Below are 16,172 nucleotides of genomic sequence, written 5' to 3' on the forward strand. Positions count from 1 at the left end.
ATTATTCATAGGAGTTTCAAGGCAATATAGTCTCGTGATCACCAATGCCTTGGCAGTACCCACCCTTAGACTGTACCCCATTTCTCAAGGATGGTTAGGCCAGTAAGTTCCAGGCTAAATTCTAGGTTACCAGTCCAGTCACACAGGTTCTGTCTGAAGGATGGCAATATACTGCACTGCTTAACTACCAGGGGCAGCTTATCGCAGAAAAGGGGTGCTGCATAATATATTTATCTTTCTAGTTGGTTCTGTTTATCTGCTGATAGAGATTTAAGTACCTGGTTCCTCGTTTGCTAGGCTAATAGTTTTACAGAAATAAAAGAAATCAAGGATAACATGGTTTCTAATGCACAGTAATTGAGGCACAAATCTCTCCTTAAGAATCTGTAAGACAGAATAAAGGACTAGAGCTCCTTTGGTAGTTCAGGGTCTTTAAGCCTGAAATCTTCTTAGTTAGGAAATTCTGAGGCCTAGTTGCTTGATATGCTGTGTGTGGTACATCATGAAAGGCACATTGTACTCTACAACTAATCAAATTAGTGATGAATGCAAAGGAAACATTACATCTTTAGATCTGGATAATATATCCTTATCTGGTAGCTATGTTCATTACAAGGATTTTCTGTCTACAGTTGCCACATGATGATTGAAGGAGCGAGAACTGTCACCCAGGTACTCAGATCCCTAATTACATTATTGCTCAGTAGTGGAGTATTGTCTTTACTATGTATAAGGATGGATGATTATTTGTCATCTGAAATGGTACTATACTTAATTCACTTAATTTGAGACAGTTTTCAGTAAATCAGTTATAAACCAGGCTAAGTTCTTTCTTTGAGATACAGGTATCAGAGAGGGTCTTGAAAATAGCATCCGGTTTGCTGGCATCTGAAAACATAGTTAACCAGAGGTCCTGGTTCTCAGTTGGGAGATCAGAGAAGTAAATGCCAAAAATGAGGGGATCTAATACAAAGCCCTGGGGGACTCTGCTGCTTACCTTCCTACTTTTAGATGAGGCACCTGCCACACGAACAATGTGGGTTATGTCTTTTAACCAGTTTGGTATCCTTCTAAAACATACTTTTTTGCTAACATTGTGCAGTTTTGTTGTCTTTTCAGATCTCACCTTTCTCTTCTGTAAGTTGCTGAGATTTTTACACAGGGCAGTGCTTCTTGAATTTGTTACTGTACTAACTATTCACATTTCGTTATTTCACTGCATCTTTCCTCTATCTTTCTGTATCACTTCCTTTATTACACTTATGAGGTATATATCTTGTGACTGCCACTTGCACTTTCTTCCATCCCTTTTTAATGTTATTACCTATTTTATTTTTTTTGTACATTCTTGAAAATGACTGAGGGAAATTGTGAAATGGCTTGAATAACAAATGTTTGAATTGAGGGATCTCTTTTAAATGTGAGTTTTTTCCGTTGCTGTTTATAGAAAAATCCAGGTAGAATTTTTGTGGAGTTTTTTTTTTCTTTTGTCTACTGCATGCAAATAGCTGTGGTACTTGTGTTCAGTCTTACTCCAAAGGAGATGCCATTATCCTGAAGACACAGCTGTTTGGTGTGTGTGTGTGTGTGTGTGTGTGTGTGTGTGTGTGTGTGTGTGTGTGTGTGTGTGTGTGTGTGTGTGTGTGTGTGTGTAATGCATTTTCTGGACCCAATCTGCCTCACCATCTAACCTTTCAGGACACCAACTTAACCACTAATTCCCCTATCTAATGTAGTGAAACAGTTTACTTCACTGTTAAGAAACTTCTCATTTGTCCATCTTTGAACAGTTTGCTTTATCTTAACAAAAAGTGTGAAACCAGGGGTAATGTCCAGGGTAAATTAAGCAGTTTAAAAATGTGTATCTATCAATCTGTCTATCTATCTATCTATCTATCTATATATAGATATATATGTATATATACATACACACACACACACACACACACACACACACACACACACACACACACACACACACACACACACACACACACACACACACACACACACACACATATATATATATATATATATATATATATATATGTTATGTATATATGGGTCTAACTGAGAAGACTAAAATCCAGTATTATTGGATTTGAGAAGACCAAGATGAAATTGTCGAAACCTGACAAAAATGAAGGCTCGGAACACTGACAATGAACTCTGGGAAATATCAGCACTGGTCCATCTCCATAAAAAGCAATAACCAAAGCAAATCAAACCCACTGATGTGGGGGGCTGACCCCATACCCCTCCTAACTAAATATGCCAACTCCAAGATCACACTACAGTAGGGAAATGGCAAAGTTCACCGTGGTGGCCAAGTGTTTTTTTTTTCCCCTCAGTAAAATTCCAGTGTTCCGAGTCTTCATTCTTGTGAGGTTTTGGCAATTTTGTCTTGGTCTTTTTGGATTCAGTAACATTGGATTTTGCTGTTCTCAAGTAGACTTATATATGTATGTATGATATATATATATATATATATATATATATATATAGAGAGAGAGAGAGAGAGAGATTGAGAGAGAGATCTATATATATATAGATAGATAGATATAAACATATTATGTAGTACGATAAAACTATTCAAGAGATACTACTAAGCACTACATAAAATTAAAAAACCTCAAACGAAGGAAGGAAAAAGACCTAGAAAAACAAATTTCCCATTTGAGTACTTTTGTTCTTTATTTATAGAAGTTCTTAAAAAATCTTTCAGTATTCAAATATGAGTCAGTGAAAATTTAAAAGTAAACAGCCTGAAATTCAAGAGAGAAAACTCCCCCATAGTGTGGATCTCATGAACTATCTATTCCATTTGAGTAAACATTTTATGTTTAAATTACCATTTAGTCCAGGGAGCATGTCAGCATGCAGCCTGATTTGCCACTGTAGTCCCTTAGTCTCAAGCAAGTTATTACTGTAACCAAAAGGCACAACTTTCTCAAGAACAAAGAAACTAAAACATGAAAACTGGGAACAAACAGAGCTATGCTTGGCTAAAGCATTATTAAAGTCAGTGATTCTAATACTTCTGCAATGTTTCTTTATTCTGTCACTAAGCTTACAAATAGTCTTACTGATGTAGACAGGTCCAAAGTATGCATACATATTGGCCTTTTACAATATTCTTTTTCATAAGGAAACCACACACAATTTTTTTTTTCATAAAAGTGGGCTGTTAGCTGTTACTTGTTACTCTTGACATTGTAACCTTGTATCCTAGTGTTCCACACAAAGAAGGTGTTGTCATGGTGGAAACATATCTCACTGTACAGATAGAGCCAGAGAAACTAAGAACCATGAATAGACTGTTAAAGATTGTTTTAGACAACTTTTTTTATTTTCAATGAGAAAATATATCATCAGAAAAATGATGTTGCCGTGGGAGCTAAAATGACTCCAGCATACACCAACTTAATGCTTTGTGCTTGGGAAGTAGACACTCTTATTAACTTGGAAGGTTTCAAACAAGTCTGGCTTTATAAGCATTTCATTGATGATATATGTTTTTTGTGGCTAGGGTCCAACACAGATCTTTATCCTTTCATTAATAGTATCAGGGATATCATCTCATTTGTCATTTTACTATTTCAGGCATTGGTCAAGAAGAACATTGTTTTAGACATTACTCTGTCTGTTGATGTCTTACATGATTGTTTTTGTTCCACTGTTTATCATAAAGACACCTTCAGAAACAATTACCTTGATTTCAACAGTGAACATCCCACCTTTATGAAAACGAATATTGTAAAAGACCAGTATATAAGCATCAGCAGACTTGTCAGTGAAGACAGCATGTTTTTAGAGAATGTGAAATTCTCAAAGGGTTTTTTTTTAGAAAGAAACTACCTTGCAGATTTCATTTACTCTTGCTTTGAACAAGTTTCCAGTTGCAGGCATTCTTGCCACCAACCCATTTTAAAGTACGGGTTTTCTAACATCAGCAAAAATCAAGGCAATGACTGTTCTCATTTTCCACTATCAATCTCTTTGGATTCCAACAACATTAAACAATGTATCACCACAAACGGGAGCATTATTAATGTTAACCAAGAACTTTGTAGTGGTTTGGGTCCCACCTCCACATTTTGTTTTAAAAACTATGCCAATTAAATATTAGTTTGAATCTGAGAAAAAAATGGTACAATTTGTTGATTTCTAATAATGCAGGCATGTTCTCATATGGTTATTATATTTGCTGTAAATACATTTTACTGTGAGGTCACCTCTTTCTGTCAGCACGGAGTTTTACCCTAAAGTTTAAAGTAATATTCAATTGTGCTTCTACTTGTATTGTTTATGTTGTGATTTGCTCATACTGTGGATCGTTCTACATCGGTAGGACTATTTGTAAGCTTAGTGACAGAATAAAGGAACATTGCAGAAGTATTAGAATCACTGACTTTAACAATGCTTTAGCCAAGCATATCTCTGTTTGTTCCCAGTTTTCATGTTTTAGTTTCTTGGTTCTTGAGAAAGTTGTTCTGCCTTTTGGTTACAGTAATAACTTGCTTGAGGTTAAGGGACTATAGTGGCAAATTAGGCTGCATGCTGGCATGCCCCCTGGAGTGAATGTAATTTACACATAAAATGTTTACTTAAATGGAATGGATAGCTCATGATGTCCACACTGTGGGGCTGTTTGTCACTAACACACACACACACACACACACACACACACACACACACACACACACACACACAAACACACACACATATATATATTATCTTGTCTCTGGTTCATGTCCAACCAGAGTGCTGTTCTCATGGTGAGAGGAATGTGTGATTTTGTTTGTCTATCTGAATGTCAAAGAACAAGTAATGTCTAATGAAGTGTGCCAGACCTCCAGTCTTGCTGTCTCCTTTTGTTAATATATCAAAGAGAAATAATCAGGAAAGGTATTTTGAGATGCAATTAATATAATCTCTATTGGGCTTAATCTTTCATATCATTAAGACATGAGGATAGATTAAATGGAAGAAAGCAGGCCTGGATATGTATTCACAATCTTACAATGGCTGATATAACAAGTAAAGGAAGTAGTTTCACTGCTTGTTTTTTTCAGAAACAGGACCATGATGCCGTGGACAATGAGCAATAGGGGAAAATGCATTGCATATAGCTATGTCTGCATGTGCAAGACAATTGAAGGATGGTCAATATTATATGCATATTCCCTTAGATCCCACTCTAATATTCAAACAACAAATAGATAATTTTCTCTTAGATGCCAGGGAGGAAGGGATCATCACGGACTGGGATTTATATCATCTTACAGTGTCAGATCCCAAAAATCAATATCTTTATTTATTACCAAAAATTCATAAGGATTTGTATAATCCACCTGGCAGGCCAATTGATTCTGGCAGGGTTCTGTCACTGAACCCCTTTCTCAATTTTTGACTAAATATCTCAAACCTTTGTTGAGGTGGGTTAGATCACGGATACAGGACACAACAAAATTCTTGCACATTATTTAGGATATGCAATTGGAGCCTGGGTGGCTTTTGTGTACCTTGGACGTGGCAGCATTATACAGTATACTAATATCCCACATTGAGCAGGTTTACAGGCTTTACAACATTGGTTGGATAAGGGAGACTTATATCCACCTGGGTACAATACCTTCTTAGTTTGTTTGGCAGAACATGTGCTCACCAAAAACAGCTTCAATTACCATGGTAAATGCTTTTGGCAGGTACACCATGATGGGAGCATCTTTTCCTCCCATTTAAGCAGATTTATTTATGACCTTTCTGGAGGAACAAATGATTTATAACCCCAGCCATACTATATATTTGGATGAGATAGACATAAGGAGATGGTATTTGGATGACTGTTGGATGGTCTGGAGGGCTAATAGTGAATATTTACTGGAATTTGTACAAATTTAAACAGCAATAAGTGGGGTATTCAACTTACAGTGAATTCCCATCTTCAGCAGATCACTTTCCTGGATGTTTTGATTACCATGAACATTGATAATACCTTGGATAGTCAAGTATACTGCAAATACCCTCAGTATAATTCATTATTACATGCCACCAGTTTCCACCCTCAGCACATTATACGTAATATCCCAAAATCACAATTCCTTCATATGAAAAGAATATGTTCTAGTTCGGACACCTATAAACATTATAGGGAGGACCTTGTTAGAAGGTTCAGATCCAGGGATTATAAACATGGAAGAGTTCTCTCTGCAAGCAATTGGGCTTCTGCTAAAGATAGGAATGAGTTATTGGTGTATCAGGAACCAAAACAGTCTGGGGCTACTGATATTTGGCTGTTTACTACATATGGCTGCAATACAAATATTCGTATAGATATTTTCAATCATCACTGGAACATATTGATGGCTGATCATAGATTGTCTGACATTCTTAGTTCTAAATGTTTATTCTCCTTTCATAGGGGTAAGACATTGGGCTCCCATTTCAGCCATTATAAACAATGGGATGAATCAACTAGACCCAAACAGCAACAAGCAGTTATAGGGGAACCATTATATGGTTGTGTCCCATGTGGACACTGCACATGTTGTCCAAGTGTAGTTAGGTCCAAACACTTTTCTAGCAAGAATATGGCTGTGATATTTGATATTAAATTTTTGGCCAACTGCAGTACTGACTGGATTATTTACATTGCTACATGTTCATGTTCAGCATTTTACATTGGGCAGACTTCTCAACCATTATAGTTACGTATGACGGAACACATCAGTGACTTTAGAAATAAAAGGCAGTCTGATGCTTTATATAAACATTCACTTATACATACCACTGCATGTTTTAGATTTACTATTATTGACAGGATAGTAGGGGACAGGATTAATTAAACTGAGTGGCATACCACACTTAACCACAAAGACAAAAAGTGGACTATTAAACTGGGTGGGTTGCCCCCCCCCCTGGATTGAGTGAGCAATTATAATTATCCAATGAACAGAGCTTTTGATGTTGACCAGGATGTATATAATAGGGTACTGTGCTGTGACTGAATATATGTCTTACACTGAGGAAGGCTATTGCAGCCAAACCCAGTCTGATTTGCATTTATTGTGGGGTACTTTATGTACATTACCCATATGGTGAATTCAATGTATTTGTTTTCCACACTATACTGTGCTGGCTTGCTTATTTTGATTATGATTTGATTTCTTTTGGGCCTTTGCACTTGCTGTACTTGCAAGGAGTTGTTTTGTTTAGGTGTCTTTACAAGCCTAGCCATGCATCCCAACCCAGTTTTGTCCCTGAGTTCCTTGTACACCTATATGGTGGGGTTTATTAGTAAGAGGTAGTTAAGGGCTATGTATGGGTTTGTTAGTTGGGGATTAATTCACTTGCTGTCGACCTCTATTCATCAAAGACATGGGGACAGTCTGGACGGGGATTTGCAATTTTCCATCCAATGATCATGATTTTCTTTTAAACAGGTTCAGGGATGAACTCTGCTTCATGTAGTTGGGGAGCTTATCCCATAGTGCAGGCATCCCTTGAGACATATCGGTCACTCCAGCAGGTTCTATATATGTCACAGACAAAGTTCAGAAACGTGGATCTAATGTTTCTAGTATTGTTGCAAGTGCCTGGCTAGGTATATGCCAAAGAGGGCATTGTACTTAATGATGGGTCTGATAAGGGCTGAGTAGAGTGACACTATTACTTCCTTGGACCTGGATGGCATACACTTATCTGTTGGGTGATATAGAGTGATTTTGTTATTATCTTGGCTAAGTGTTGGTTGAATGCCAAATTACTGACTACATATGTTCTCAGATCTCTAACTATCGAGACAACTCTTACAGGTGTTTCATCAATGAAGTAATTAGCCTGAGTGGATGCTTTCACAAAGGGTATTATAATGCATTTCTTTGCATTGTGTTTTAATCTGTGGCTTTCACACCATTCATTTGTTTGTGTTACACCCTCTTGTAGGATGTTGATGTCATGGGCTGACTCTGTGATAACTCCCAATTTACAGTTATCTGCAAACATGGTGAGTCAGAGGCCTTTGACATTAGCTTTGACATCTGAGAAGTAGATGCCAAACAGCAGCTGGCCCAACAAAGAGCTCCGGAGTACTCCACTGGTGACCAGTCTCTTGGTGGATGTGATTCCACTGATCCTGACTTCTTGAGTCTCATCTGTGAACCAGCTGTCAATCCAATGATTTTGTGTAGGGATTTGTGCCCAATTCTGAGATTTTTTCAACAATACCTGAGTGGGGTATTGTAGCTAATGCCTTGGCCAGGTCAGAGTGGGCAGTATGCACTGTTTCCCCTATCATCCATAGCCATGGTGACCCTCTTGAAGAAGTCTAACAGGTTAGGTAGGCAAGAAATTCCCTTAACAAAACCAAATTGGGATAACCCCAGTGTCTGTAGGTTGCCAATATCCATTTTAATCATTTCCATAATAATTCATTCCATGGCTTTGCATATTAGACTTATCAGACTGACTGGTCTGTAGTTCCCAGGGTCAGTTGATAGTCTACCCTTATGAAAAGAGATTACCACTGTGGCCCTGCATTCACCTGGCATGTAACCTGTTTAGAGGCTGTAATTGAAGAGAGCCTCAAGTGATCCTGCTGGGTCATGTTTTAGGCTAGCTATTTTTTATTTATTTATTTATTTATTGTCATTTGCCTACCAGGAAAGTCTGTCTGGGTAGTTCATTTTCAGAGGAGGCCTGTGGAGAAAAGCTCCAAATTGTTACAAAACAATTTAAGACCAATAATTTTGCAATCTTCAAAAATAAAATAAAAACAACTGCAGTTTAAATAATTATAACAAGTTAGACATAATGTAAAAAACATTGGTTAAGAATCGATACAAGGTATATGAAAATCATTTAATATCTAAATTTTAAACAGTCTGTACAGAAATTAAAGGTAGGTTAGTTTAATACAAATAGGAATTGCAATATGATATGAGGGAAAAACAGGCTTATGGCATATTTAGAGTGAAAGTCGAGGAAGAGAATTAGCATTAAGGAAGTAAGTGAAGAAGGGAGAGTAAGGAGGTATAAGGAATGAAAAGGTACTTGTTCACATTTAGGGATACAGTTTATCCTGGTTTTGAACAAGAACAAAGCCTGATTTTAGCTAGGAAGTCTTTCAGAGTGGTTTTGAAAAATGGGAGGGAGGTTATGGAACTGACGGATACAGGTACGTAGTTCCAGGCCTTTGTAATCTTGTATGAGCACAGACAATGCTCCACAGATTTGCTAGGTTTGCAGACAGACAGGGGTTTTTGGCACTGGATTGCAATGACTGACTGGGAACATAGCTGTGTAGAATATTTTTTAGATCTGGATAGGCAGGTGGATGCTTGATAACTTTTATAGGTGGAAGGAGGCTGTGTATATGTTAGTTGATGTTGCAGTTCTATCCAATTTAGGCTTTTCTGTGCTGTACAGTGAACGGTTCTGAAAGGAGTATGTGCTGCAAATTTATCAACTTTGTTATAGCATTGTTCAAGTTTTAATTTTTGTGAAGCCTGGAAGTTAGTAAGGATGGGAGCGTCATGAAGAAGAGTGGGGAGGAGATAAGTAGTGGCAAATGTAATTTTAGTTGTGTCGGTGAGAAGGTTTTTGGCTCTGTAAAGCATCCCTAGTTTTAATGAGTTTTTCTTATGCAATTTTGTATATACAGGTTGAATGTAAGATTATCATCCACTATCATGCCCAATAGTTTGCTATGAAAAGTGACTTCAATGGTTGTATTATCAAGAGAGAGGACTTTAAATTTTGTTTTTTCATGAGAGAGGTATTTGGGGGGGGAGTAGTAGTTTGGTCTTTTTTGGGGTAAGCATGAGTTGTGAGTTACGAAGCCATGTTTCAGTGGCTGTTAAAGCTTCCTGAGTAATTTGTTTTAAGGTCTACCATGTTGTCAGATGTGCAAACAAGAGTCTGCTTAATGTATTAGGGTGGCCTGTTGTGTGGAAGTATAGAGAGTATTGGTGTAAATCTTCAGGTCAATTTATAACCATGATCAATCAGTTTATAGCCGGAACAAAGCAATTAAAAAAGAGATGCAATTAAAACAGTTTGTCTGTCATTTCCTGATTAGAGTTCATATGCAGCAAGGTTCTTCATGATAAATATGGTTACATTAAACAATGACAACATTCTCAGTAAACTTGTAGGTGTAGGGCCTTGTGGCAGAGCTCCTGCAATATTGAGGTCAGATGTAATGACTGCAGGCTATTAAACAATGACAAACTTCTCAGTAAACTTGTAGGTGTAGGGCCTTGTGGCAGAGCTCCTGTAATATTGAGGTTAGATGTAGTGACTGCAGGCTATTAAACAATGACAACATTTTCAGTTAATTTTTGGGTGTAGGGCCTTGTGGTAGAGCTCCTTCGATATTAAGGTCAGATTTAGTGACCACAGGCCATTAAACAATGGCAAAATTCACAGTAAACTTGTAGGTTTAGGGCCTTGTGGCACAGTTCCTGCAATATTGAAGTTAGATGTAGTGATTGCAGGCTCTGCTCTATGAAGGAAATAGTACCTGAGTGTAATTTATTTAGAAGGCAACCAGGGATATTGTCAGGGCTCATTGAAGCAGTGTGTTTGGCCTTAGCAAGCACCTCCAGAACCTTCCGCATGTTGATAGTTGGTGGGGATATAATAGAAATGACTTCATAGGGGGTAGTGGGGGAGTGGGAATGAAGTTAGAGCTAAATTTATCAGCCTGTATAGAAGATTTGCTATGTCACCCTGGTCAGTAAAGGTTATGCCATTTACCACCAGTTCTGCACACTGCTGAGTATTGCCTTTAAAATTCCTTTGTCATTAGTCTGGGAGGCTCTCCTGATGTCATATTTGGTCTTGCTGGACTTCATTAATCCTCTTAGTTTCTTGTTTAGTTGAATTAGAGAGTTCTTGTTTCTATGAGAGTTGCTCTTTTTGATTTTGGCCATGACTTTTTTTACTTTTGTTATCTGTTAATATAAGAATTCCACCAATGTGACTTGTTCTTGTTCTTTGATAAGGAGTTACTTATAGTAGGTACAGCAACCTCAATACAGCCATTTACATCTTTGTACAATTTTCCATAGATAGCTGTGTTCTCAGGGTTTGTAAGAGCCATGAATTTTAACAAAATATTGCTTAATAGGATGTAGCTTGCTTTACTATAGTTACTAACTTTTATAGGTTTAGTTGAGTTTTCTGGGCTGATTTTTATTTCAAGAGAAACCACTTTGTTGTCTGACTTCACCAATGAGGACATGACAAGAGAGTGCAATGCTCTCCCATGTTGGCGAATACTAGGTAAAATATGTTTGATCCTCTGGTTGGAAAACATACTATCTGATCTAGAGTGTTTGGGTTGATAAAGTCCAGGAAACGTTGTGCCTATGAGTTACAGTCAGGGCACATTTAACAGTTTATAGAGGGGTAGTTAAAGTCTCCCATGAATAGGGCATTTGGTTGGATGGTGAGCACCTGTAGTACATCTACGTAAGAGTTGTGACCTTCATGGGTCAAAGTGGGTGAGGGGAACCTGTATCTGGCCCGTACATGGTAGGAAAACTTTTTAAAGAGACTTGGATATGGATGAATTCCAGGGCATCATCCTGTTTTACCAACCTAGAGTTGTATTTGCAGCTAAAGTAGATTGAGACACCTTCACCTTTAGCCCCTGTCTGCACTGCGGTTGGACAAAATGTTTGGAAGGCACTGTAGCCTTCCTCTGCCAGAGTACCTGATTTGGCTTTAAACCAACTCTAGGTAACAGCACAGATGTCTACATTCTCCAGATTGAGAAGGTCTTGTAGTGTGGAGTTTCTTCTTTAGGCTTTGAGCAGTAACACCTTATGGTTGTTTGATTTTTTTTTTTTTTGCTATGTTGGCAGTTTTGTCATTTTGACATAGCTAAGAAAAGGCTGTAAGGGGAAGGGTAAAGTTTTAGTAAAGTTTTAGCCAGTATCCAAAAGCCCAGGGGGGGGGGGCAGACCATTCTTGGCAAAATAAAGTGGTTTATTAACCATGTGCCCCCATGCTGATAGATATTGGATTCCTTGGGAGTGACACCAGAAATTAAGCCAATTATTAAAATTAATCATTTTCTGTTCATAGTGTGGGATCATCCTTGGTGAAGGTAAAATGCTGCTCAATGCAAGGCACATAACTATCTGTAACACACATTCAGAGAGATCTATAATGTCTCTTTTCATATAGTCCAGTGATTTATGCCTCAAGTCATTTACACCCACATGGACTATGATAAAATCATATTGGTATATGGGGTGCAGTGACTTGAGTGCATGTTTGATATTGTAAATCCTAACTCCAGATAGGCAACTAACCATTATTTTCTCCTTGGCCAGCCTGGTGAGAAGAGTATCTCTGTGTTGTACAATAGAATCCCCATGGCAATAGTACAAAGTAAACTGTTTACTTGCCTTATGGGTTTTGTTCTTGATGGATCACTGGTTGTAGGCTTGTGTGCAGTTTTAGGTGTTGCTTTTGCTGTGTCCCTTAATGATCGCTGAGGATAGGTGTTGCAGTATGATGGCTTAGGAGGTCTTTGAGGTTTGGAGTGGGTTCTTTTAAGTGCCTCAGCATAAGAACGTTTATGTCTGTGGTGAGTGGCATGTGTGAAGGATGTATTGTGTGTGTTTTTGACACCCTTGTTTGAAAGCAAGATTTTTGCCTCCAAGGAAGTTGTGTATGCACATCTCTTGAATACTGTGTCAGTTTCTTTAATGGTTTTGTTACATTGTCTCAGGATGCCCATATCTACCAAGCTAGCCACAGAGACATTAGTACATTGAGAAATCCATGTTGTCAGGACCTCTATTAGGGTTGGGCTGTTATGGTTCAAGGTCTTGATTTTACAGAGGTCACCTGAGTGCTATCTAGGGTGAAGGCTACATGTTAGATAGCATGATGATCTCAGTGCTGTATGACAATATCTAGCTGTCCTAAGCTTAGCTCCATGCAAAGCCTTTCTGTGTTATAGGAAAATGTCCTAAGAACTAACTTTATAGGTTTGCTGCTATTCAGGGTACAGCTAACCATCACTGAGTAGTGAACAGCTCCGTGAAAACATACCTAATTTATAGCAAATAGAAAAAGCTGAAAACAAACTCATGTGTCCTCTGGCCAATAAACAACTATACTTTAAGTTCCATGGAGTGCCTCCCAACTCAGAGAGACCAGGTAAACACCTACTGCCACGCAACAGATGATCATTGAATTTCTTAATGTAAAAGCACAGCAAAAGAGGTACTCAAGTGCAGATTACTACCCAACTAAGTCCCTAAAAAGCTCTCTGGCTGATGAAAAAATCCCACTTTAAGCCTTCTTGTGTGTTTCCCAACTTGATTGACCAAATTAATTTACTACTGCCACTAGAATAGCAGTCCCCATCTCCTTATTGTAAAACCACACTTTGGTTATCAAAAAATGAAAGATACCAACTAGATACAACAAGTAATTGTCACTTTAAGCTCCCTCGACTTGGACAGACCAGGCTACATTTCTAATCCCACTAGAATTGCAGTCCCAGCCTTCTTAATGTAAAAACACATTTTATTTTTTTTCCAAAATAATTTTTATTATTTTCTGCAGCATAGACAAACTGCATACATTTGCAGGTTTGAAATGAACATTAATAAGCAAGAGAGCATCTAAAACAAAAAAATGACAGAATAGAAATAAAACTTAACGCTACTAACTATATACAAGATGTACAGAGATGTGATTATTTCTCTTATCTGGTGAAGTATTATAGTGTAGTTTTTAGTTAGATTTAGTAATTCCCACAATTATAAAAGTGAATTATCCCTGAATTTATAAATGTCCCAAAGTGTGCGGTGTCTTATTAGACGGTAGTCAGCAAAATTATTATGTTATTATTCAATTTTAAATTAGGATTCAAGTGAATGGGTTGGAATAGACAAAGAGCTTTATCAAGCTTAAGTGACTGAAAAATCTCTTGAAAAGTTTAAACTTTATCCTTCAATACATAGTTTATGCTTATTTTCTTAAAGGTTGCTGTCTCCAAGAAGGGAAGTGCTTTAGGGTTAAGTTTGCTACTAGACACATGATTGTCATATCTTAACCCAAGAGGGTGCCCACAACTCACTGTCAGAATAGTAATTTGCAATTGAAATGACTCTGTTAGCACATAGGATCATATAATAGAGTTGTAAGTTTGGCAGACCTAAGCCTCCTTTATCTTTCGGAAATATAAGGTTTTGATATGATACTCTTACTGCTTTTCGGTACCAGATGAATTTCACAAACGCTTTGTGTATCTTAGTGAAGAAGTTAGTTGGAATGGAAAAGAAGGATGTGTTAAAATAATATAAGCGCTTTGGGAGGATAGTCATTTTAATAATAGCTGTTTTTGACAACATAGGTAGTTTCATCTGCTGCCATCTAGCCATATCCTGTGAAATCCCTGACCATAATTTCAGAACATTACAGTGCATGATGGAAGGATAAGAGTGGTCATAGCAAATCCTTAGATATTTAAAAGAATATAAGATGTTGAAAGGGGAGTCTGGGAAGTAATTTTCGTTGTGACTTGTAGGGTTGATAGGGAAAATATAAGATTTATTTTGGTTGATTTTATAGTCAGAGGTAACTGAGAAAGTATTCAAGGCTGTGACCAGTTTCTTGATATCTGTGTTGGGATGCTCAAAATATATATTCAGATCATTTGCAAAGGCAGCCACACTTAGTTTGGTGTGTAGCACTTTAGGTATTGAATGGTATGTCTTTTGCATAATAAATAGGAAAAGTAGCTCTAAATATAAGTTGAAAAGAAGGGGAGAGAGTGGACAACCTTGTCTAGTTCTGTTGGAAATTTTTATTGGATTGAGTAATTCCTATTTATATATAAGCATGTACATGAACTATTATACAATATGTTAATTGTATCAATGAATTATGTAGGGATAGCAAAATGGGATATTGCTGAAAACAGAATGCTCCAGTTAATAATATCAAATGCCTTACATGCATCTAATACCATTGCATATCTCGGATTGTTGTCATTTCATAGGTTCATAGGTTCATAGGTTGTTACTAGGCTATCGGCCCAAGGGCCTATACAAGCCTAGCCATAACAATTCCCTGGCTATTTCTTCCCACACTATTTACTTCCCTGGACCCTGTCTAGCAGGGTGACTGACGTGATCTCTGGGGTGAATTTCCTTTCTCCCATCCAGTCATCAAGGTTCCTTTTGAAGAGGGCCAAAGAGGTGCTCTGCTTGACATGTATGAGCAGTCTATTCCAGAGTCTGGGGAGTCTCTAGGCAGGAACCTATCCCTCCAGCATGTTTTGTTTATTGTGATAACAAGGTTTAGATCCCTGGAGCGTGTGGCTCTGAGGGATTGGAATTTATTTAAGTGTAGCATGTCCAACAGCTTTGGGTTTAACATGGCCTTGTATGTTAAGCAGAGATCGCCTTGGAGTAAACGATATGCAACAGAGTATAGCTGGAGTTTTTTAAGGCAGCCAGTATAGGGCATCTGCTTTATGACAGTGATTCATTTAGTGAGGTATTTCTGCAGCCTTTCCAGTTGTTGCAGATGTCTTGAGAGGTACATACCAAATGGGGTGTTGTATTCTATAATGGGTCTAATGAGGGATGAGTACAGTGGGACAATGACCTCCTTTTTTCTGGATGAAAAGCCCTTAGTGATGAGGTGTGCCACATAGACGGATTTCCTGACTGTTGTGGCGATGTGGTTATTGAAGGTGAGACCACTGTCCACCTGTGTCCCTAAGTCTCTTATCACACTTTCGGTGTTTAGTGTACTGCCACCTATGTGGTAATTCATGGGTACATGGTTTTTCCCAAAGGGGATAACTATAGACTTCTTGGCATTAAGCTTGAGCCCATGGCTCTAGCACCAAGCATCTGTTTCTGTAAGGCCCTTTTGTAGAGTATCCACATCATTTGGGGATTCAATAATGGCTCCCAGTTTGCAGTCATCTGCAAACTTTGTTAGCCAGTGTCCCTTAGTTGTGGCCTGTACTTCACAGAAGTAGATACCAAACAAGAGAGGTCCCAGGACTGAACCCTGAGGTACTCCACTTGTCACGTGCCTGGAGCTGGATTTGGAGTCAGCTGCTTTTACAGTGTGGGTTCTGTCAGTAAGCCAGTTGGCAACCCATCGAGTGATGTAGGGATTAA

Source organism: Protopterus annectens, chromosome 1.part1 (assembly GCF_019279795.1).
Source record: "Protopterus annectens isolate FY-2018-M chromosome 1.part1, PAN1.0, whole genome shotgun sequence".
NCBI classification, from domain to species: domain Eukaryota; kingdom Metazoa; phylum Chordata; order Ceratodontiformes; family Protopteridae; genus Protopterus; species Protopterus annectens.